The 25,613-nt window shown below is 44.1% G+C and overlaps 1 pseudogene; it reads right to left on the bottom strand.

Annotated features, from left to right (window-relative positions):
• Positions 1 to 25,613, bottom strand: part of LOC148773947 (protocadherin Fat 3-like) — a 181,347-nt pseudogene that overhangs the window by 98,355 nt on the left and 57,379 nt on the right.

The following is a 25,613-nucleotide window of genomic DNA, read 5'->3' as shown; positions in this document are numbered from 1 at the left end:
GGACCATGTGATGCTCTCCCAACTATTTAGTTGGGTCTAAAGAGATGGGACGGAGAAGGCAATGGCAAGCCACTCCAGTACTCTTGCCTAGAAAATCGCATGGACAGAGGACCCTGGTGGGCTATAGTCCATGGGGTCTCTACTAGTCAGACATGACAGAGCGACTTCACTTTCACTTTTCACTTTCACACATTGGAGAAGGAAATGGCAACCCACTCCAGTGTTCTTGCCTGGAGAATCCCAGGGACGGGGGAGCCTGGTGGGCTGCCGTCTATGGGGTCGCACAGAGTCGGACACGACTGAAGTGACTTGGCAGCAGCAGCAGCAGCAAAGACATGGGAATACCAGACCACCTTACCTGCCCCCTGAGAAGCCTGTATGCCGGACAAGAAGCAACAATTAGAACCAGACATGAAACAACAGACTGGTTCAAAATTGGGAAAGGAGTATGTCAAGGATGTACATTGTCACCCCACTTATTTAAATTATATGCAGAGTACCTAATGTGAAATGTTAGACTGGATGAAGCTCAAGCTAGAATCAAGATTGCAGGGAGAAATATCAATAACCTCAGATATACAGATGACACCACCCTAATGGCAGAAAGTGAAGAGGAACTAAAGAGTTTCTTGATGAAGGTGAAAGAGAAGAGTGAAAAAGCTGCCTTAGAACTCAACATTCAAAAAACTAAGATCATAGCCTCCAGTCTCATCACTTCTTGGTAAATAGATGGGGAAACAATGGAAACAGTGACAGACTTTATTTTCTTGGGCTCCAAAATCATTGTGAATGGTGACTGCAGTCATGAAAGATGTTTGCTCCTTGGAAGAAAAGTTATGACAAACCTAGATAGTTTTAATACTAAAAAGCAGAGACATCACTTTGCAGACAAAGGCCCATATAGTCAAACAAAGCTTTTTCAGTAGTCAGATATGGATATGAGAGCTGGACATAAAGAAGGTTGAGCACTGAAGAATTGATGGTTTTGAACTGGGGTGCTATAGAAACTTCTTAAGAGCTCTGTGGACAGCAAGGAGATCAAACCAGTCAATTCAAAAGGAAATCACCCCTTAATACTCATTGGAAGAACAGATGCTGAAGCTGAAGCTCCAATACTTTGGCCACCTGATGTAAAGAGTCAACTCATTGGAAAAGACCTTGATGCTGGGAAAGACTAAGGGCAGGAGGAGAAGGGGCAACAGAAAATGAAATGGTTTGTTGGCATTACAGACTCAATGGACATGAGTTTGAGCAAACTCAGGGAGACTGTGAAGGACAGGGGAGCCTGGAACGCTACAGTCCAGGAAGTCACAAAGAATCAGACACAACTGCACAACTCAACAAAAACAGCATGTTCCCAACTTTGCAAATTTATCCTCCTGGTTCCTGTCTTCCTGAAGGCCTTCCTCCCTCTGTCTATTGAATCCCATTCGTTATGGATTCTGGAAGCTCCTCCTTTTATGCTAGGTTTGTGTGTTCCAGATTTATGCCCTTCACTACTGCACAGACCCTGGGCCTGTAACTGCATATTGCTCGTATAGTTCCTTCTATAATAGCTGCTATGTACCTACTCATTAAATATCAGCTATATTGGATGGAGAATAATTTCAATGTGTGTTACAAGCTTCCAAGTTTCTCCAAAATCCCTGAAAACAGGTCTAAACTGTGTAGGAAATATTTTACAGGAAAGGAGTGAACATGTTCATTAGAACATTTCCTTGCTTTATGTCCCTAATCTATAAAAGCAAAAATATGTCCTCTTGAATCTCAAATTTCTGGACATTCGCCTCTCAATAAATCATGGGCTCTGACACATTTTCCAGTGTAAGTTTACATTTGATTTTCATGTTACTTTGCCTAAAATGGTCACAGATTTTAGCTCTGATTTTTATCACTGCATATTTCCTTTGTTAGCTTAAAGAACCCTCAATACTGAGAACCTGGACACCTAATCTTGCCTTACGAGGCAAAGTAAATAGCAAAATATGAACCCCAAAGAGGTGGTACAACAAAACGTCTCCTAATGTTTACTGAGAGGATTAAATTTTTATAAATATTAGGTCATAAAGTCATGTCATTAGTTCATGGGATGGAGGATGTTTCCATTTTACATGAAAACTAAGAATTTAATGCTAAAATCTAGACAATTGCCATGCTATTGCTTAGAACTCATAAAATGGGTGCTAAAGTGGTCTTGTCTTCCTGTTTTTATTTTTCCTGATCTAGGCGGTTACTCTAACATTAGCATTGATTCATTATGAATAATGAATTTGGCACAGCAAAGAGTTGTTTGGCTAAAAACAATGATATAGATACATATACATATACATATATATATATATATGCTAATTAGAAAACCAGGATATGAAAGGTTGGCAAGAGATTGTAAGAATTTTGAATTTATGAAGTAATGGAATCAGACTTCAGGTTAATATATCTTTGTCTTTTTTCTGCAATTTATAGTGGCTTAATACATGCTTTAGCCAAATACTGATGAAATCGTTTGTAACTTTAGGTAAAGGAATATGCTTGACAAAAGAAGTTTCATGAACCAAATAGCCCTGTCATTTATACAAATGGAGGTAATGTTCTTCACTGGGATCAAAAACCAATTAGACAACTTGGATGGATCTCAAGGGAATGATGCTGAGTGAAAAAGGACATTTGGAAAAGGTTACAAGCTGCACAACTCCATTTAAATAACATTTTTGAAATAACTAAATTATAGATATGGAGAGTAGTGGCTGCCAGGGATTAGAGACTGGGAAGGAAGTGTGGAGAGAAGGCGGGTGTTGTTAAGAAGGGGCAGCGAGAAGATGAATGGGGTGGTGGTTACATGAAGCTACACAGGTGATAAAACTGCACAGAACTACATGCACGCACACTCACACACACACACACACACACTCTCACACACTCACACTCTCACACACACACACACTCACACACTCTCACACTCTCACACACTCACACACACGCTCACACGCTCACACACACACTCACACAATCTCACACACACACACACACACACATACACCTGTGTGAAAATCTGAGTGTACTACAGTTATGCAAGATGGTATCACTGGGAGAAAAGATTGTGTGAAAGGTACATGCCACCTCCTATACATTTTTTTGGCAAATTCCTGTGAACTTATGATTATTTCAAAGTTAAGAGTTCTTAAACATCAGAATTTCCTTGTCACTTTAGAGAAGGGGCCTACGCAGGTCAGGAGATAACCTAAGTGGGTTGGCTGGGAAGCTGAGAACTGGCTGATGGCAGCTTCCATCAGGTTCCTACCACGGTGGGACTGTGTGCCTGGAATTGCTGAATCTTCTGAGTGCTGTTTTTACAAAATGCCAGAAATTGAAAATTCAAATCTCTTGACTTTTATTGACAATTAATTCAAACTGTTTGGAACACTCTATATAAGCCAGACTAAAGACACGGGATGGCTGGATTCAGTAGGGTTGGATTCAGTCTTAATGATTCATGAGCAAAGTCAGCTTTAGGCCAGAGGTTAGGTTTGGCCTCCAGATGATTCACCCAGCCCTGCCCACCCGAAACTGCTCATCTCAATGTGTGGCTCACGCTCCTCTGTGTTGACTTACAGCAGACTGAGAAGTGGGGATCAGGCCACTGATGAAAACGGCATAAGCAGCCCCCAGTCACTGATACATACCCGGGACTCTGGAGAACATGGGTTTGACTCTGGTTCTCCCTACAGGCTCTGAGCAAGCCCTCCACCCCTACCTCCTGAGCACAGTGCCTAGAAACAGCAGGTGCTCAGTCTGCCTTTTAGAGAAGCTCATTTGTTCCTTCCCAGCTGTCTTAGTTTTTATTTTTAAAGCTAAATGAGATCTAAAAAACCTGAGAATATGACCTAGAATCTGGTATCCTATGCTAGAGTTTTCTGGAAGCGAATACAATGGCTTGATGAACACACAATACAAACAGCACTCATAACCTCTGTGTTGGTCTGAAGCCATGAATGTAAGCCTTTTGCTAATTGGTGCAAAGAGCAGAGAGAGGTACTGATAGGTTATTCTGGGTCTAGTGTTTGAAGGGCTTCCTCATCTCTGCCCCTGCTAATGCACAGAGTCTAGTCAACCTTTCTTCCCCAACTGCCAACCTGGACAGCTGACTCGGCAGAACTGAATAGCACAAAGCTAGTTGCCTGCCCTCTACCTCAATCACATGTGTCAGTCGGTAACCCCCTGCCTCCTGTCTGAAGCATAACGTACTGACCAGCCTCTCTCCATGCTCATTCTCTAGTAGACAGAGCACACCCAATTCCTTTAGAAGGAGGTAAATAGAAAAACTCCAATTTTTTAAATTGAAAATTTAATTTAAAATATTTTCAATCTTAAAATTTCATCTGTGGCTCAATTACACATTCTCAAAGTTAAATTATTAATGATTCATCTGTACAATTTCTGTCCTTTTTTCTCCAAAAGCTTGCTATCATGAGTCCAGGGAATGTTTTCTAATCCTCCTTTAAAAGGGAGTATTTGTAAATAATTCATCATTATAGGTCAATAAAAGAGTCTTTTCCAGAATTCCCTGGTAGTCCAGGGTTTTGGACTCCATGCTTTCACTGCCAAGGGCCTGGGTTCAATCCCTCTCAGAGAACTAAGATTCCATAAGCTGCAAAGTGCAGCTGAAAAAAAAAATTATTTTCCTATTTACTATGTTTTTTACCAAGCTTTACAGTATGTAGATTTTTAAAGGGTTGGTTCTCAGCCTCGAAAATTATGCTAATAAGGTAAGAACAATAATTCATAGTATAGTCACAAATTTCTCTAAGGGGAAATATGCAGAGACCCTGGCCTCTATGTTTGTTTTCAACTAATTATCATGTATTTACTTTTCCATTAGTCCAATAATTTTTCTTTCAATTCAGAATTAAGCAATAAGACACTGAATTACATAAAGGCCTGTTTAGCATAACAGACACACCCCATGATTCCCCAGTCCTCTGATTTACAGCTCTTAAAATGCACAGCCAAGAGGCTGTCTATATGCCCTTTTGTATTTAGACTCCATCATGCAGTCACCTCAATAACTTGTGCATTCTCAGAAAGGCTACCTAGCAATTAACTCCAGTCTTTTCTAACTCACCATCTCATTATGTAAAGTGGATCTGAACACAAACTTTATCAGCAACTTTCAATTCTATTTCCTTATTCCCCCCCTGCCACTCCCACCCCTCCGAGTAATGTCAGTTTATGTGATCAAAATACTCTGGAAAATGGCAGTTAGAAAAAATCCACATTGGGCTGGCAGCACATTTAGTAATCGGTCTTTGCATTATGGGACACCACCATAAATTGAGACTGTCATATTTCAGCTATAGCATGGGCTGCAATTCTTTATAGAAATAGAAACGAATTCTCCCTACCACACAACATTTAACTATGTTCAAGAGGAATGCGTAAGTAGGAAAGCTATTATTTTTATTCTAAAGGTTAAAAAAAACACAAACTCAAAACCCTTTGTTAAAAGTTAAAGGAATTCACAGTATCGCTTCTTTAACTCCTACAAAAAGGGGGAAGATGTCTTGCAGATTTCTTTCATGTGTATGAAGTACATCAGCCAAAGAGCCGGCATGTGGTTTACTGTACTTGTCCTAACGGAAAGGAACCCAGGTGGGCTGATGGAGCTAGAAGACAGGCAGCACCTGAATGTGTGAAACGTACAGACAGGGAGGCGCCCCATCGGGGCGGCTGACTTACCAACATCCGGATCCACCGCTTGAACCCTGGTCAACAGAGCCTTGGTGGCCGTGTTCTCATAGACACAGGCGTTATAGTGGTCGGACGAAAACACTGGGGGGTTATCGTTCACGTCCTCCAGGGTCAGACGGATGTCGGATTGGCAGAATCGGCCGCCCCCGTCAGTGGCCCTGGCAATGAGGCTGTACGCAGGGACCCTCTCCCGGTCCAACGGAGACAAAGTTTTTAACTCACCTGTGAAAATAAATGGCCTGGCTTTTCAAAAACTGTCTTTCTTCATAGAGCAGAGAATCAATTACAAACAGAACCCCAGTGTAGGAAGGACTGCTGATGTTTGGCTTAAGAGCTTCATACTTTGAAAAATAGAGCAAGTTCAAATTTTTTAAGCATCAGGGAAAAACTTATGGGATTCTGGATGCAACAAGAAACCAACAGCATGACCTTCAAAGGAATTAATTCCACTGTGAAGTCTCTTGTGTCAGGGATTCCTTCTTTTGGCAGGATGGAGAAGCTCCACACCTCTTTAAATCTCTCAAGAACTGCTCAGTTCTCTGATGGTCAATCAGGTCAATGGTCTTTAGACCCAGAAGTGTTAGTCTCTCTGCTTCCAGACACTTAAATCTTTTTTTATCCCGTCTTCTAGAGGAAAACAAACAGTCCAAACAGGCTGGCTCCAGCAGAAAGAGGTTACAAAGGAGTCCTATTGTGCCAGGCAAACCCCACTTGCTGGGAGAGTGGAGGACCAGCAGTTGTTGGGGGAGGTCCCAGTGGGGGATAACTGAGGAGCCTGGAGCAGACATTCAGGAAGGGGACTTCATAACCATGGAAGGATTATTATTTTAATCACTGAAATAGCTATACTGGTCCTGGGTGTCAGTCCCTGTGGGGATTTCTTTGTTACTTAAATTTCAATGGATAATGGCAATGACAGACCTGAATAAATGCTGTTTGGTGAAAAGTCAGACTCATGAAATATTATTATGTATTCTTAGTAAAATTAGCAGGTATCACTGGGAGCAAGTCATCAGTACTTACAAAGCTGTTTCTCCTACAGCTTCCTGAAGGCAGGCAGTTCTCAAATACAGACTGGATCATTTCCTCCTCCACAAAAACATCCAGGGAGTTTTCAGCTGGGCTTTCAGGACCCTCCAAGATCTGACCTAAAGTTATTTTTCCCACCACATTTCTGGCGAGTCATCCTGTGGCTCCTCGGACCAGTGACAGTGCTGTACACGGCGTTTCCTGGAGGCGCCGTGCTCTCTGCCCACGCCGTGCCCGTGGCCACCAGTGACCCACTTTAGCCCCTATAATCCTGCTGCTGCTACTAAGTTGCTTCAGTTGTGTCCGACTCTGTGCGACCCCACAGATGGCAGCCCACCAGGTTCCCCCGTCCTTGGGATTCTCTAGGCAAGAACACTGGAGTGGGTTGCCATTTACTTCTCCAATGCATGAAAGTGAAAAGTGAAAGTGAAGTCGCTCAGTCGTGTCCGACTCGTAGCGACCCCAAGGACTGCAGCCCACCAGGCTCCTCCATCCATCGGATTTTCCAGGCAAGAGTACTGGAGTGGGGTGCCACTGCCTTCTCCGCTAGAATCCTGGCTCAGTTCAAATGCCAGTTCTTCTTTACAAGCTTCCTCTTCCCTCTCGTCGGAACATTACCTGCTTTTTCCTCTGTGCTCAGATATAACTCTTTTGATATCTCTCGCAGGCACTCGTGTCACTCTGCCTTTCATTACTATTATTATTTCTGTTGTTATTATTACTGACTCACTGCTCTGTCTTATCCACCGGGTTACAGTACTGCTCAGGGATGCTTTGAGGGGTTCATGTCAGAGTCTATCACAAATATTCCATAAAGTGTTTTTAGGTCTAGTAGTTAATAAATGCTAGCTATTCAATAAAAAAGTACCAGGCCTCTATATTCAAGTAGTATATTGTTATGCATCTAAGCCCTTCCCAGTAAGATATAGCTGACATGGGAGTAGGTTATTGAGAAGCCAATACCTTCTGGAAACTCAGTAGTTAGTGATTATTCACTGCAACCAATACAACGCTGGAAATATGCAAATTATTTAATCATTATACTTCAATTAAAAATTGTCACCGGATGGGCCAATCCAGTACATAGCACTGTAATAATTTACCTCCATAGAAAATGTCTTTTCCTTAAGCTTTGGCCTTCAATGCGGGCATCTCCCTCAGTGTACATAAGCTTTCACCTTATAAACTTTACCTTAACATGGAAGCAAATCTGAGGTCTCACAACTAAGCAGACAAGTGTGTTAATAAGCACAGGAACCGACAAAGGGTTTCAACAAGGCAAAACTCTCCTTACTGTGCACTGCTGTCTGGTTTGCATGGAAACCTGCATTTTGATATATTCTATATATACACTTAATAGGGAGCTGCTTTAACTCATGGATACGAGAAAGAGGAAAAGCACATAGACACATCTGATCCCCTGGTGCTACCACATGTAGGTAAAGTCAGGGCAAGTTTATAAGTCAAATGAGGTTTGTGTCTTCCAGACACAATGTGCCACTGGTATTTCTTAAGAGTCCAAGATAACAGGGTGTCACATTAAGGTTCTTAGATACCAACTACCCCCTAGTGATAAGACCATGTGAAAATTTAACTTCTCTTGTGGATTAACAATGGCATTTCAGAGAATAAATTTTACCTTACCACTTTCTGGGTCTAGAAAAAATTCATTGTTTCCAGGTCCATAGAGTGAGAATCGTATATCTCCATTGGGTCCAATGATGATTTTGTTTGATGGAATGTCTTCGGGAAGTAACGCTGTATACGCAACCTGGGCAAAGGCAAAATCATTAGTATGTGTGGGGCAATTGCCATAGTAGCCTTATAAATCATTTCTTTAAAAAGGCACTTGCATAATTTATCTTCAGTTATGTTTTTCCTTTACTGCAGAATCATCTTACACCATCTGATGAAACATAGAATATCTCTTGCCCTGCACCTCCCATTCTCATTCATTCAACAAATGCTAACTGAGCCGCTACTATCCCTGCCCCTGTGGAACTGTGATGCACATCAGATAATTATCACATCAGATAATTATCACATCAGATAGTGATCAAGCACCAGGGAGTCCTTGGGACCCTTCAACTTCAAAGAGCCACTACTAACATCTGGCATTAGTAAGATTTGCAACAATTTTCTAAGCTAAAGAACACCAATATTGTCTCGCAGTCCACATGTAAGGAAAAGGTAAATGAAGGGTGATTTAATTTTGGTAAGAAAGAATATAAAATCAATAACTGACACCTTGCATTGGCTCTCATGCTTTGAACTATGGGGGAAATGACACTTCATGAGAAGCCTGGAGACCCAGCTTCATTACCAACACTGCTGCCAGCCAGCTGTGTAAACTTACACAACAAAAGTAATCCACACTTTTGAGTGGTCCATTTTTCTTTAATGAAATCAGTAGTTTAGATATGAAAAAAATCACAATATTCTTTAGGATTCCTTAAAAAGCTTTTTAAGAGTCCCGATTTTTTGTTTGTATTTTTTAATGGGCAGAATTAGGTACTAATTGTGCTACCTATACTCTTTCCATGTTTATAGTATTTCATCCTCTTTCATGCTTATATAAAATTGGACTGCACTAATTAAGGTAAGGAACAGAATGTAGCCAGGTCTTAAGGAAAAAAATGAAATGGGTTTTGACTTAATTTTAGAGAAGCAGAGTGAAAAGCAGCAATCCGACATGGCCACAAGTCTCACCTGATCACACACAGGGCTATTGTCATTCACATCACTGACAGTCACTTCCACCCTGGCCTGAGTGACAAAGAGCCCATCGGTGGCAGTAATATTGAGGAAGTAAATGTCTTGTTCTTCTCTATCCAGATGTCTCTTCACGTAGACCTTCCATTCGCTCTGTACCAGGCCCAGGGCAAACCGTCCTCGGGGGTTCCCTCCTGCAGTGAAAAGAGAGTTTCTGAAGATGAGCAGTGAACAGCTTTGATCTCCACCTACAGTGAGAGGCCTGTGCGAGGTCAACCAGGTGCCTCTCAAACTGCATCATTTACGAGACTGGAAAAAAATTGACACTTCCTTTTGATTCTCCTGCAACAAAGCATGATATTTATATGCTTGGCTTGTGTGGAAAGTAAAATGGTAACTTTCCAAGGGAAGAAAATGCACTTAGAGATGCCAGAGATGATCTCTTGTTTAGCTCCCCTTAAGGACAATCAAATTCAAACTGTGAACAATCAATCTTCTCAGATGATACAATTGTCTTTCCACTCCGTCTCAAGAGAGGATGTAATACACTATAGCTCTTGTTACCCAGACAATTTCATTAGCCGTTGATTATGCAATCAAGGAAAGGCAGTCAGCTCTATTAAGGAATGTTTTAATGAAGGCATTATCGTACTGTGGCTCTTCTAAAGACTAAAATCTGGGGGAGAAAAGTTTGTGTGACAGAGGAAGACCCATTTGGAGTAAAGAGCCCCAATGAGGGGTTATTGAAGGAGGCACTCAAAGATAAGCACTGAAATTAGATCAAATTTATCAGAGGGAAGCTGGTGAAAATGGAAGAAAAGGAAAAGAGTTGGAGTGGAACCACTTTTGATGAGGCTGAAACAATGAAAGTGGTCCCAGCAATATTCCTTTCCCACATCGCTGAACTACACGGAGACAAAAGCAGCTTGGAGGAGGGAAGAAGAAAACCGTCTTGACCTTCCAAACCTGAAGAAGGAGAAAATGTCACTTCAAACATGGAGGAAGACTGGACAAAACAACTGGCCTGATGCCCAGACTCCAGTTAGATCTTCACTGTTTCTTTGATTTGGGGGCATTTAACACATATTTGTCACCTGCTTTGGACCATGTGCTGTGCCATGCAGTGGGTTACAGCAGTGAACAAAATTGACCAAAATCCCTGCTCTTGTGGTGGAGTTCACTTTCTGGTGGGAAAGACTGACAATAAATAAATAAGGAAAGCCTACTGTCTTCTGGCTGCTGCTGCATTGAAAAAGTGGAGCCATGTCACCTTCTTACAACAAATCTTTAAAAGAGTGCAAGCTAAGAGTCAGCTGTGCCTGACTCTTTGTGACCCCATGGACTATAGCCCACCAGGCTCCTCTGTTCATGGGATTTCCCCAGGCAAGAATACTGGAGTGGGTTGCTGTGCCCTCCTCCAGGGGATCTTCCCGACCCAGGGATCAAACCCGTGCTTCTTTGTGTCTCCTGCACTGGCAGGAGGGTTCTTCATCACTAGCACCACGTGGGAAGCCCTGGCCTGGACGCGACTGTAACCAAGCAGGTCCCACGAGGCCTTCCCAGAATAGACCCCACCCATGTCCTGTCCTCTGCCTGCTTTTTTAAATTTATTTTTTTATTGAAGGATAATTTGCTTTACAGAATTTTGTTGTTTTCTGTCAATCTCAACATGAATCATCCATAGGTTTACATATATCCCCTCCCTTTTGAACTTCCCTCCTATCTCCTGCCCCACCCCACCACACCCCTCTAGGTTGATACAGAGCCCCTCTTTGAGCTTCCTGAGCCATATGGCAAACTCCCATTAGCTATCTATTTTACATATGGTAGTTTTCTGGAGAAGGCAATGGCAAGCCACTCCAGTACTCTTGCCTAGAAAATCCCATGGATGGAGGAGCCTGGTTGGTTGTAGTCCGTGGGGTCGCTAAGGGTCGGACACGACTGAGCAACTTCACTTTCACTTTTCACTTTCACACATTGGAAAAGGAAATGGCAACCCACTCCAGTGTTCTTGCCTGGAGAATCCCAGGGACAGGGGAGCCTGGTGGGCTTTGTCTATGGGGTCGCACAGAGTTGGACACGACTGAAGTGACTTAGCATCAGCAGCAGCAGCAGCAATGTAAGTTTTCATGTTACTCTTTCCATACATCTCACCCTCTCCCCAGGTCCATAAGTCTATTCTCTATGTCTGTTTCTCCATTGCTCTCCTATAAATCTGCCTGCCTTTTCTCTGTAGGAGTACTTTAGTCAAAGAATAAATTTAATCTGAGAAGCGAGAAAATGCAGAAAGGAAAACAAGCAAGAAAAAATGATGATGCATTAGCCATTAAACAAAGTAAAGGAACTTTAGTTCCTCCTTGGAGACTATAGATAACATTCTGAGCCATGTCTTTTGAGTTGTTTTGCAGATAATGAACCTTCCAGGTCTAAGAAGTTTACTATGCTACCCACAAGCACGCAGACCCCAAACCAATTGGAACCAGAAGGTTGATGATGCTGACTTGTCATCACCATCTCAACCAACTGGAAGAATGTCCACAAGCCTGCTCCTTAAACACTGTAAGACTCCTCACTGCCCACTCCCCAGGGTGGAACACACATTCTTGGGGGCATTAGCCCACTGTGGCCCCCTTTGCCTGGCAAAGCAATAAAGCTATTTCTACTTTGCCCCAAACTGTCTTTGAGATTTAATCTGTCACTGGTGCACAGTTCAGTTCAGTTCAGTTGCTCAGTCGTGGCCAACTCTTTGCGACCCCATGAACCACAGAAAGCCAGACCTCCCTGTCCATCACCAACTCCTAGAGTCCACCAACACTCATGTCCATTGAGTCTGTGATGCCATCCAACCATCTCATCCTCTGTTGTTCCCTACTCCTCCTGCCCTCAATCTTTCCCAGCATCAGGGTCTTTTCAAATGAGTCAGCTCTCCACATCAGGTGGCCAAAGTATTGGAGTCTCAGCTTCAGCATCAGTCCTACCAATGAACATTCAGGACTGATTTCCTTTAGGATGGACTGATTGGATCTCCTTGCAGTCCAAGGGACTCAAGAGTCTTCTCCAACACCACAGTTCAAAAGCATCAATTCTTCAGCGCTCAGCTTTCTTTATAGTTCAACTCTCACATCCATACATGACCACTGTACACGGACTTTGTTGACAAAGTAATGTCTCTGCTTTTCAATATGCTCTCTAGGTTGGTCGTAACTTTCCTTCCAAGGAGTAAACGTCTTTTAATTTCCTGGCTGCAATCACCATCTGCAGTGATTTTGGAGCCCAGAAAAATAAAGTCAGCAACTGTTTCCACTGTTTCCCGATCTATTTCCCATGAAGTGATGGGACCGGATGCCATGATCTTAGTTTTCTGAATGTTGAGCTTTAAGCCAACTTTTTTTACCTCCCCTGTCACACTGGTGCACAGAGGCTAGATATTGGTGATTCAACCATGGGCTAAATGAACCATAGTGGACAGACAGTGCAGAGAAGCTGAGGGCTGCACATTCCTCCCGGGCAGTGATTCTCAACTGAGAGTGGCTAGTCCCATATCCTCGGGACATTTGTCAATGCCAAGTGACATTTCTGAATGTCCCATTAGGGGTGATGCCAATGGCCAGGCTACTGGAATGTATTGGATAGAAGCCAGTGGTGCTGGTAACCATCCCATACTGCCACCTGCAGCAAGAAACAGCTGCCCACAGCAGAGACTTATCTGGCCCTCAAGGCCAATCTGCTGAGGTTGAGAAAAATTATGGTGAGACATGGGTTCTCCCTGGGATATCACTTTCCTCCACCACTGACTAGGATTCAATTAGGCTTCAGTCGAATATGATTTCAGCATGCACAAATGTAACCTCTCTATTAAATGCTTTCAGTGCAGGCCCACACTGCTCTTTTGTGAAATAAAATGATTAATGGTCCTTTGTTCATCTGTGGCAGCACAGCCAAGTTGTGTTACATCAAGAGCAAAAGTTAAATCTAATTAAAATCAGTTGGTGGTTGGCACGGCTAATAGTAACAGTAGCTTGAAGCTATTCTGTTCTCATTACTTTGGTAAAGTCGATGGGATGGTCCCTTAAACCATCCACTGAGAATTCAGAGACAACGTATAAATAATTAAAGCTGAGTATTTAACTGTTCTTCCAAATAGAAAAGTATTCCTCCGAATGCCTAAGAAGCTTTTTGTCTGAACCTGAATGCAAATAAATCAAAGTGATACTGTACTCACCTTTTTTTCCTCACCATGATCGCTCATGTCTTTACTGCAGAAATATACATTTTAATGAAAAAAAACCACACAATGGAAGGTATCAGAAAAAGCATCAATGCATTAAGACCTTTAAACAGAAAACAGCCTCAAGAAAGCAGCTGCGTAAAGAAGAGGAGTGTGCGGGGAGGTGCGAGGGTCCCGAGCACAGGCACAGATGCTCTCCTATGGGTCTTTTTCTGCGGTGATTGACTAACTTTCTCACTAAGGTACTTAAGAAGATTCTGCGTCCTAAGGGCATTCTAATTAATTCATTTTTCACTTTGAATAATGTTGTTTTCCTAAAGGGAAGCCACCTGACTACAAGTATGGATGGAGTCTTTGAAATCTTTTGGCACTTGGCTTATGTTCTGCCTTTGAATGGCACAACATCAAAATATTAGCTTTAGAACCCCCAAACAGGAAGACTGCTCCCACACCACCAACCTCTCCTCTTAGAAGCTGAAGGCCATCACCCCTGGAAAGCTATCCCTGATCAGTGATACACCATCTTCACTCTGACACAAGATGCTCAGAGCAATGGTGACATGTGTGTGTGTGCATTCTGTGTGACCTCACTTGTCTATTTTGGCTTTCCTATTGAACTGCTGTTTACTATTTGGAAAGACAGAAAAGGGATCCAAAAAATTTGCCATGTCAGGAGACATACCCTTTGACTTGGAGTTATAATTTAAGATTTTTCAGGGAAAAAAAAAATTGCCCTCTGATTTGTATGTGTGCATGCGTGTATGTGTGTGTGTATGCACCTGAGTTTTTATTACCAGGAAAAACTTACAAATAAAGCTATTCATTTTCTTACCATTACAAAAAGTAGGAAAAAGGAATATACTTAAAAATAAATTCCTCTTTGAAAGCACAAATGCATTAAGACCCTTAAACAGAAAATAACATTAAGAAAACAGCTCCATAAAGAAAAAGAAGAGTAATGTGGAAAGGAAGTGTTGGGTTTTTTTTCCATTAAAATGTATATTTCTACAGTAAAGACATGAGTGATAATGGTAAGGAAAGAAAGGTGAGTAAAGCATCACTTTGATTTCTTTATATTCATTTCAGACAAAAAGCTTCTTAGGCATCCTGCTATTTTTATTTCTTCAACTGGGATATTGGGCTGGACTCTTTTTAAATTTTATTCCTTTATTTTGGCTACTCTATGTGGCATGTGGGATCTTAGTTCTCTGACTGGGGACCAAACCTTTGTCCCTTAGAGTGGAAGCAAGGAGTCTTAGCCACTGGACCACCAGCAAAGCTGGACTTTTTTTCAAATGATAAAAATTGAGTATCAATCTGGGTCATCTGTCACAAGCAAACCAATGAACTGCAAAATAAGGCTGAGTTAGTAACAGCTAAAGAACTGAGTCGTCTCAGCCCCAAAGAGGAAAGGGAACTCCTCAAAGCCTCGTCTCACGTCTTTCTCCCCTACTCTTACCCCTTCGCCGTGCATGCGTGCGTGCTAAGTCGCTTCAGTCATGTCTGACTGTGGGACCCCATGGACTGTAGCCCGCCAGACTCCTCTGTCGGTGGGATTCTCCAGGCAAGAACACTGGAGTGGGTTGCCACACCCTCCTTCAGGGGATCTTCCCGACCCAGGGATGGAACCCGGGTCTCCTGTGGCTGCTGCATTGCAGTTGGATTCTCTACCGCTGAGCCACTGGGGAAGCCCGCCCCCTGTCACCTTCCCTCTTTCTTTAGGAAGCGAAGCACAGAATGAACCCTGAGGGTGGCAGACGTACCTGTAATATGGTAGCTCACTTGGCGATTGACGTCAGACGTGTCTCTGTCCCACGTGCTGAGGACGGCTACCACCTCGCCCGGAGGGTCGCTCTCCTTCACATTCCCTCGGTACACCTCGTGGGCAAAGACTGGAGCGTTGTCATTTATATCTGTCACCCTGACAGACACCAGTGCCGTGGAAGAAAGCGAGAAGGCTTCCCCGAGGTCGGAGGCCACCACGGAGAAGGTGAACACGGGGTCTGTCTCGTGATCCAGGTCCTTCAGGGTACTGATCCAGCCTGTGTTGCTGTCGATGCTGAATGCTTCCATCACCTTCTCGGGCTGGGAATCCGAGTGGAGGGAGTAGGTGACCTGCCCGTTGGCTCCCCAGTCCATATCCATGGCTCTCACCTGTGTTAGTTTGGTGCCCACGGGCATCCCTTCCATGATGATCGTCTCGTAGTTTGAAGTTTCAAAGACTGGCTTGTTGTCATTCAGATCCAGTACCTTGATGTCTACATCCACCGTGAACACAATGTCTACTTTGTCCAGGGGTATAGTGGCTGCCACTTTGAAGTGAAAAGCTGGACTGACCTCATGGTCAAGACGCTTGTCCAGCTTGATCGTGCCTGTTTCCTGTTCTATGATGAAGACATTGCCTTTGTTATTTTCCAGCCGCTCCCCATTAACTGTGCTGAATTTGACCTTCTGAGTGGGCAAAATCTTCAGAGTATCCACCGTGCTCCCAATGGCCGTATCTTCTGACACGGTGAAGGAATACTGAGACTGGGGAAAGGAGGGCACGAACGTTTCGGGGGGTAAGACGTGGATGTAGACAGGAATGAGCGAGTGCTTCACTGGGATGCCCCCGTCCACTGCTTTGACAAAGAAGGACAGCACTGTGTTCTTCAGCTGGTTAAAGTGGCCCTTGGTGACCATCCAGCCATTGTCAGGGTCGATTTCCAGGAGATCGGCCACTGAGACCGAGGCCTCGCTATAGAGGGAGTAAGTAATCCTTGCATTTGCTCCATCATCTGGGGCCATGGCTTGGACCTGCGTGACCAGGTGGCCCCGCCCGACATCTGCCCTGACGCTGGCTCTGTATTCCACTGTCAAGAACTGAGGGGCGTTGTCATTTTCATCCACCACAATCACCCTCACCGTACAGAAAGTTGTTCTTCCTCCACCATCAAGGGCCCTCAAAAAAATACTGATGTCTCCTTCCAGAGGGTTTTCCCTATCTAGCCTTTCTGTTGTGGTGACCTGTCCATTGCTGTCTATGAGGAATCGATCCTTAGCAAAGTCATTGATGATGGCATAGCTGACCTGCCCATACATCCCCGGGTCCCCATCCGTGGCCCGAACGTGGATTACCTTCGTCCCAGCGGCTGCGTTCTCTCTCACCTCTGCTACGTAGGTGCTCTGCGAAAAGGCAGGGCTGTACAGGTTGGCCCCGAGGACCCTGATATGCACCTGGGCGGTGCTCGTGAACAGACCATCGGAGACTGACACGTTGAGACTGTACAGAGGCTCCATCCGCTGCTTGCGGTGGTTGGACAGTGCAATGATGCCACTCTTGCTGTCCATCAGAAAGCTCGTCCGGTCGTTCCCAGATAAAATGCTGTATTCCAACCGGTCCAAGTCAGTGCTGTCTGCATCGGAGGCTTGCACACAGGTTACAAAATGGCCCCGGGGGGCTAATTCACTCACGTATGACTCATAAATGAGCTGATTAAAGACTGGAGGGTTGTCGTTTACATCCGAGATATAGATATGAACCAGGACCTCGCTGCTCAGTGATGGGAAGCCATTATCTGTGGCTCTGATTTTCAAAGTGCAGTGTTGCACTGACTCGTGGTCCAGCATTCGCGCGGTTAGGATCAAGCCACTTGTGCTATCTATGTGAAAATAATCCGTGCTGTTGTAAGTATCCTGGACAATCTGATAATGGACCATTTTATTGTTTCCTGAGTCTGCATCAGTAGACACAACTTGTAAAACAGGTGTCCCGATGAGGGATGCTTCTGATAATGTTGTATTGTATGTGGGTTGACTGAAAATAGGGGGGTTGTCATTCACATCATTAACAAGCAGGTCAATGGTAACTTCAGCCCTGGCCCCAGTAAGTGCATCACTGGCTCTTACTGTCAACTTGTAAACGGATGTCATTTCATAATCCAAAGGGCTAATGACTTTCAGAACCCCAGTGTCAAAGTCAATGTTAAATTGTTTATACAGATCCCCATCAATAATGATATATATGATGCCTTGGCCTTCTGGACTGGTGGCGTTGATGCTTAGAATGGGGGTGTCCATGCCAATATCTTCATTGACGGACGCTGTATAAAAGGGCTTATCAAACACAGGCATCGCTTTGTTTATACAATAGTGATGGGAAGTTCCACAGATGTGGACAAAGAGGGCTTTCCACCATCTCTGGCTAGGATGGTGACTCCATACTCAATGTTGGACAAGTCTGAGTTGAATGCTTCTTTTAAGATAACGTTCCCTGAATGAGGGTTAATTTCGAAGTGGCCATAGTCATTCTGTAAGATGTAGGTCACCTCTCCATTGGCACCTTTGTCTTTGTCAATGGCGGTCACCCGGTAAATCAGAGTGCCAGGCTCAGCGTCAACCTGTACGGCAGCATAGTAAGGGAGACCCACAAAGACCGGAGAGTTGTCGTTGATGTCTTCGATGCTAACCCTGACCACCACCCTCGCCACCCGTAGATGGTCAAGCTCTCGGCTGGCTTCCACCACCAGCTCATAAACCTCCTGCTCCTCACGGTCAAAGGGGACTCCGGTGGTCTGAATGACCCCTGAGGTAGATTTTATCTTGAACTTGTTTCCTGGGTTTAAGATGCTATATTTTAAGGGCTCATTAAGGCGATTTCCAACTGCATTGACAATAGCAACTTTGGTTATGTTAGTGTTGTTCTCTGAGATGGAGGTGGAGTAAAAGTTTTGAGTAAAGTGGAGGCCACTGTCCATGGCTTCTTTAACCAAGATGCTGACCATGGATGTACTATAGAACTTTCCATCAGACACCCTCACTATCAGCACGTAGTGATCTTTGGAGAGGTTGTTATTTTTTATGGTGAGCACGCCACTATTCGAGTCAATTAAAAAATGATCCAAGCTGCCTTCCATTAGGCTGTACGTCAGTTCAGGGGGTACCTCGGAGTCAGGATCTGTGGCACTAACTTTCAGAACCTCCACTCCGACATAGGTCGGAAGGAGTAAGACAGTCTCAAACACAGCCTGAGTGAACACAGGTGGGTTGTCATTCACATCTGTCATCTCTATGTTGACTTCAATGGGACTGTCCGCGGTCAGCTGGGGGCTGCCACTGTCTCTCACATGTACATGGAAATGGAAATGGGCGATGGTCTCGTGGTCCAGGCTGGCAATTGTTCTGATTGCCCCTGTGCTGGAGTCCACCGTGAAGAACTTCTTGGCTGTGGACTCCACAATCTGATACACAAGCAGAGCATTCCGGTTGCTGTCAGCATCAGTGGCTCGAATCACCAGTGGGCTGTTATCCAAGCTCCTGACAATGCTATTGATGGGGGCCGCCTCGCTGAGGCTGCCTGAATATTGAGAAAAGAGAAAAACTGGCGCATTGTCGTTTTCATCAACAATCTGAATATTGACGGTGACATTGGAAGCCATTCCTGCCATGTTGGTGGCCTGGACAATGAGCTGATAAGAGGAAGTCCACTCGTAATCCAGTGCCTTCCGAGTGGTGATGACTCCTGAATAGGGATTTATGGTGAAGATCCCATCAACATTTCCATCTTTCACTTCATAAATGAGAGTGGATTGACTGATGGCAGAGATTAGAATGACAGATGTTCCAACATCAACATTTTCATTCACTTCTGCTTGGTAGTCTTTGTGAGTGAACCTGGGGTTAGAATTATCAGACATGGTGACAGAAATGCGTACAATGGCAGTGGCAGACATCGGTGGGGAACCCTGATCTGTGACTTTGACTGACAGGACAAACTGACCCATTGTCGTCATGTCTGGTTCTTTGGAAACTGTGATGATGCCCAGGACCGGTTCAATCTTAAATGTGTTCCCAGTGTTCCCTGCAAGAGAGAAATCAACAAGAAAATGAGTTCAAGTGGGTCATTTTCTGAAGATTAACTCTTCATCTTGAGGCTACTTTACACAGAATGGCAAATAGAAGCAATTATTTGTTTTCACTCCACCTTATCCTGAAATAAAATGAAAAACTTCCCTAAAAGGATATTCAAAAGACTTTGAAATGAATTTTCCAGTACATTGTGAATTTCAGATTAGTATCTTCTTAATCCAGGTAAACAAGAAAAATAGCACAGCACTTATGTAGTTTCCAACCGGGAAATAAGAGTTTGTATGAAAGACTTTTCTAGTAAGAATGCTTGCTGCTGCTGCTGTTGCTAAGCCGCTTTAGTCGTGTCTGACTCTGTGTGACCCCATAGATGGCAGCCCACCAGGCTCCCCCGTCCCTGGGATTCTCCAGGCAAGAACACTGGAGTGGGTCACCATTTCCTTCTCCAATGCATGAAAGTGAAAAGTGAAAGTGAAGTTGCTCAGTCGTGTCCGAATCGTAGTGACCCCATGGACTGCAGCCTACCAGGCTCCTCCGTCCATGGGATTTTCCAGGCAAGAGTACTGTAGTGGGGTGCCATTGCCTTCTCCAAGTAAGAATGCTTAGGACTTTCTTATTCCCAGATTGGGCTGGCACATGCCGGTGACACTGGTAGAATGGCATTTATCCTGAAACCAGCACCACAACTCCATGTTCTATGCTGTGAGAAAGAAGGTCATAGGAATCGCGTCCGAACAGTATCAAATCACCATTTGGTTTAAGATTATCCCAAAGGTAAGTTTTGCTGCATGGAATTGGTATTGTTTCACATCATCAGGATCAACTTCATTCCCAACATGACCTGGGTGAGGGGGAGGGGTTTGCTGCTCAGGCATGGAGGAGTCTTCTCAAGTCATCACTTGCTTTGTAAGCTGTGAGAAGTTTTTCCAAATCCCCTATACTCCAACACACACACACACATGCACACATGGACGTACAGTGGACATAACGAATGACAAGGCAGTGTTTCAATCTGTAGCCATTCTACTTGCTAAACTTCTGAGAGGTTTCTGGTGAAGCTCAGAACTGTTCATCAGAAGCGGCACTGAAACCAAGAACTTGCGTAAACCTCAGGAGACGGGGAGGCTGCACCCCGCTGTGCACCCCGACACTGCGGAAGCTGAGAGGCCTTCCTCTGAGGCAGGTGGGGGGTGACGCCCGGGACTGTGGAGGGTGAGGAAAAGAGGAGAGAGTGGGGGACACAAAACGCGCAGAGAACGCGGCTCACAGGTCATGAACAACGGGAAGCAGCCTCCTTCACCATATGGCTTTCTTTCTGGCTGTCCCCTACTGCTCAAACAACACACATGCTTCTGGGTCCCCATTCTTTCACACATTAAAAATCTCGGTTATTCAAATATATCAGAGTTTTTCGTACTGTGTGAAGTTCTACAGTATGGCAACATACAGAGAGTTTAAATGTTATTATCATTAGGATAGGCTTCAGAATTGAGAAGGTAGGCAAGTACAGTGCTTATTGAAATATGGAGCTTCCCTGGTGGCTCAGTGGTAAAGAATCTGCCAGCCAATGTAGGAGACATGGGTTCGATCCCTGACTCAGGAAGATCCCCTGGAGTAGGAAATGGCAACCCACTCCAGTGTTCCTGCATGGGAAATCCCATGGACAGAGGAACCTGGTGGGCTACAGCCTATGGGGTCACAAGAGTCAAAATATACAATAGCTACAGCTATTTACACACTTCTTACTGCGTACTTGTTCATTAAACTTTTCCAAGTCTGAAAACAAAAATGTCATGTTCCTGTGAAGTCTATTTGTATGCTAGTTTATTTCTTGAGAGGGAGCAAATCTAACAGAGGTAAAGAATTTGAATCTGACCCCAAATGTGGACATGCCACCTGAACATGACCATTTCATGATGACAACAAGAAGGCCAATGAGCTCAGGAACAAGCTTGCAAATTTTCAGTGAATGATACTGTGGAATTGACTGTGCTCCAAAATTTGATTCACAGACCCTCACAAGAAGGCAGGAATCATTTCACTGTAGCATCTCAGGGGAGGCAAATATAGAGACACCTGACATGCAGGCCTGAATGCTACATCTTCATTACGGGGCCCCATCTGGAGTTTTCAGGTGAGACTTTTCTTCCTCCCGGCTCAGGGCATAACAGCAAGGCACACGGCAGGGCTGACCGAGGCCCCAGCCTTTGGCCCTGAGCAGCGTGGCCCCGCTCTGTGGCCCTGTGGCTGCTGGCCTCCTTGGCGCCCCGCCCCAGGACGCTGTGCAGCGGCCGCTTTGCCTCTCTCTCTTCAGTGCGCTGTCCTGCTTACTTGGAATCCACTTCCTGCCTTCGCTCTTCTGCTCTACTTGAATCTTTGGAAGCTAATCTCTGCTTGTTTTCTTGGAATCTATACCAATGCAGGGAGATGTGGGTTCTATCTCTGGATCGGGGAGATCCCCTAGACAAGGAAATGGCAACCCACACCATTATTCCTCCTAGCAAAGCCCATGGCTGGAGGAACCTGGTGGGCGACATCATGGGGTTTCAAAGAGTCAGACACGATTTAGTGACTCAGCAATAACAATGGCATGGCTTCTTATAGACTTTTGGCAACTGGGCAAAAGCTGTGCTGACGTTACCTACCATTATGAATCTGGTATACAGCACAGTGCCTGGCACAAAAAAGGAGCTCAATAAATATTTGTTGAATGACTGAGGTAGACCCAAAAAAGATTAACTCTTCATCTGTATCCATGTTGGGGTCTAATACGCTCCCTCCCGTCGTAACTTAGCTCTTTCCTAGTGCTTCTCTCCCCTGTACTGCCCTCTCTCCAAGCCACCTGTGAACCACTGCTGGCGCCAAACGTCAACCCTGAAGTTCTGCACTTGAGTCTACCTCAGGCCTTTGGGTGAAAACAAAAAGCTTCTGGGACTTCCTTGGAGATCCTGTGCCTGGGACTCTGAGCTGCCAAGGCAGGGGCCCAGGTTTGATCCCTGGCTGGAGAACTAGATCCCATATGCCGTAACCAAAGATCCCTCAGGATACAACCGAGACTTGGTGCAGCCAAATTAATTAGTTTAAAAAAAAAAAAAAAAGCTTCAGTAGTTACTTCAGGCCAGGCAGGGGACAGGAAATGTATTGCTGTTTAGTCACTCAATCGTGTCCGACTCTTTGCGACCCCATGGACTGTAGCCCACCAGGCTCCTCTGTCCATGGCATCTTCCAGGCAAGAATACTGGAGTGGGCTGCCATTTCCTTCTCCAGGGGATCTTCCTGACCCAGGCATGGAACCCAAGTCTCTGTGTCTCTTGCATTGGTAGGCAGATTCTTTATCATTGAGCCACCAGGGAAGCCTTAAATATGGACCACCAGTAAACAGAGTGAAATCTTGCTTATTGAGCTTTGTGAGAGGGGCATGACTTAGCGACTAAACAACAACACTTTACACCAAACTTGCTATTTACTTCAAACTCCTGAACTAGCTGGGATCTGCCTGTCTCCTACCATGATCTCCAAAGAAACTTGGCTTAACCAGAACCAGTTCAGGTCAAGCATAGGTCTGTCTGTCCTGTAATTCTCATTAGTTTTTTACACACCTAATCAAAGGTTATTCTTTGAGATACGAAGCATGCCTTGGGTTTTCTGGAAATTCAAGTTTTCTGTATAAAAGAAATTTTAAGGGAAAAAAAAACTTTTCTCCCTAGCTTTAATTGAAGAAATGACTGAATTCTTTCTCCATGATTAGCACTTGGCTACAGTCTTTGGAAGCTGAAAGATAAACGACGCAGAACTTTCAGCTGGATGGTAAGTTACCCTTAAATTACTCTTTGAGAACCTCCAAATTGGTTTTGAAATTGTCTGGCTATCTGAGAGGAGAAGTAGTAGCCCTAATGACAAATATAAAAAACAAGTAGACACACAGACAAATACTTAGAAGATGTTAAGAAAAGTAGAAATAAAACCATATACCTAAATGATTACAATGATATAAAAGAAGGTATATGCATAAATAAATGAGGAGAAAAGAAAAAAACACACATGATTAGGGGAGATGGTGATGGACAGGGAGGCCTGGCGTGCTGTGATTCATGGGGTCGCAAAGAGTCGGACACGACTGAGCGACTGAACTGAACTGAACTGATAGAATGAATATAGTTATTGAATTGCCACGTTTCCTGTGACAGTATTTAAACATTTATTTTTTAAAGTTTCCCTATATTATTTGTGAAACTAAAGGAACAAGGACTGAATAACAAAATAATTAAAATGGCCTGTGATAAACAAGAAATGCAAAATAGCGTTTTAAGAAAAGGACTGTCAGGCTTGGCCTTCCCAGGTGGCACTAGTGGTAAAGAACCCACCTGCCAATGCAGGAGACATAGAAGACACGGGCTTGATCCCGGGGTCAGGAAGAGCCCCTGGAGGAGGACACAGCTCCCCACCCAGTGTTCTTGCTGGAGGATCCCATGGCGGCTACAGTCCACAGGGGCCCAGAGTTGGACACGGCTGAAGCGACTTAGCACACATCTACATACACATGCACCGTCAGGCTTTAGCCTGAAAGGAAACTCTATGGAAAACTGGAAAAGAAATGGACTAATTCTCTTGAGGCACCTGGCTGTTATGAACCCATGTCTTTTCTTGTTTTTTTTTTTTTGGTATAGAGTTTACACAGACTCATGTAAAATGTCAGTGTCTCATACAGGAAATAGTTTTATATTGTCATTCAATAGAGGGGCTATTTTTAAAGAAGGTTGTTGGCTTTTTTTCCTAAAAATTTTTAGTCCAAAGTTGTCATTCTAACATTCATATTTTAATTCAACCACTCTCAAAAATGCTCCTTATTTAAATCAAGAGAAAGCCTTTCCAGCGCTAGCGTGAAAGGAGACAGCATTTGGCATTATGCACGGCAGACATAATGTTGCAGAACATTATGGAAATATGTGGCCTGAATGTTCAAAAAAGACAGAACAGGGACAGGGAAAATTGAGCAGAAAAAGGATCTTTGTAGTTTTTAGGCTTACGGTCCTCTCCTTGCTTGGACATTCATCTCTTCTGTCATAAGTGTTTTCTAAGTGTCCATCTGCAGACCATCAGTAAACTATGGTCTTGCCTTCTAGATATTAAAATTGAATTTTTAAAATACTCTCAAGTTTTAACAACACAAGAGCCTGTATTCATTTATCTGTCAGGTTAAGCAGGCTGTTGAGTCACTACCCACTACCATGCCACTCATATCAACTCCAATGAAGGGAGTTTGTGAGAACCAGGGTGTGAGGGGTGTAGGCATTTTTGAAGTCCACAGCCCACAGCCTACCTACTGACAAGTAAACAATGATCTTTAAGATTCAATTCACAGAACTGTCTGGCAGCCCTCCTATAATGGGAGGCTTTGGTTATTTCAGTCTGAGGCCACGGACTTGTTGACCCATCAGAAAAAGCCACAGAGTTTATTACGCAGTCTTCTCTCTTCTCCATTCCAGAAAAATCTGAGATTGAACACAATAAAAGGAAACTCTTTCTTTGCTGTCAATGATGGAAAACATATTACTGAAATGCCAAGAACTTAATACACCATCATTGAGCAAATAGGGCAGTTGCTTGGCCAAAAAATCCATTTGGAGACATGGTAACTATGAGAATTTTACACGGTGGTAAACACCACTGAGAGTCCAGTGCCATGCATGACGCTGCCGTCTGCAGCAGCTCTCACCTGCTTCTATGGTATATGTGAGTTCTGCATTTTCCCCTTTGTCTTTGTCCAGAGCCGTCACCTGCAGTACAGCTGATCCCAGAGCAGCCGATTCAAACACAGACGCTTCATAGAGTGGGTTGGTAAAATAAGGGCTGTGATCGTTAGCATCTTCCACATTCACGATGACTCGGGCCAAGTTTCTTCGATAAGGAAACTCCTGATCTCTGACCTTGAGGCAAAATACAAGAAGCAATAGAACTAAAATCTTTAAGTTGCAAAGAATTCACATGGCTGTGCCTACAGTGAAATCAAAATGAAATCATGCATGGAAAGTGCCTGACCCATTCCCAGGCCGAG

Source organism: Moschus berezovskii, chromosome 25 (genome assembly GCF_049115385.1).
Source record: "Moschus berezovskii isolate FMDL1 chromosome 25, NW_MosBer_1.0, whole genome shotgun sequence".
Lineage (NCBI taxonomy): Eukaryota > Metazoa > Chordata > Mammalia > Artiodactyla > Moschidae > Moschus > Moschus berezovskii.
The sequence above is the reverse complement of the archived record's forward strand: the minus strand, read 5'-3'. Positions and strand labels throughout refer to the sequence as shown.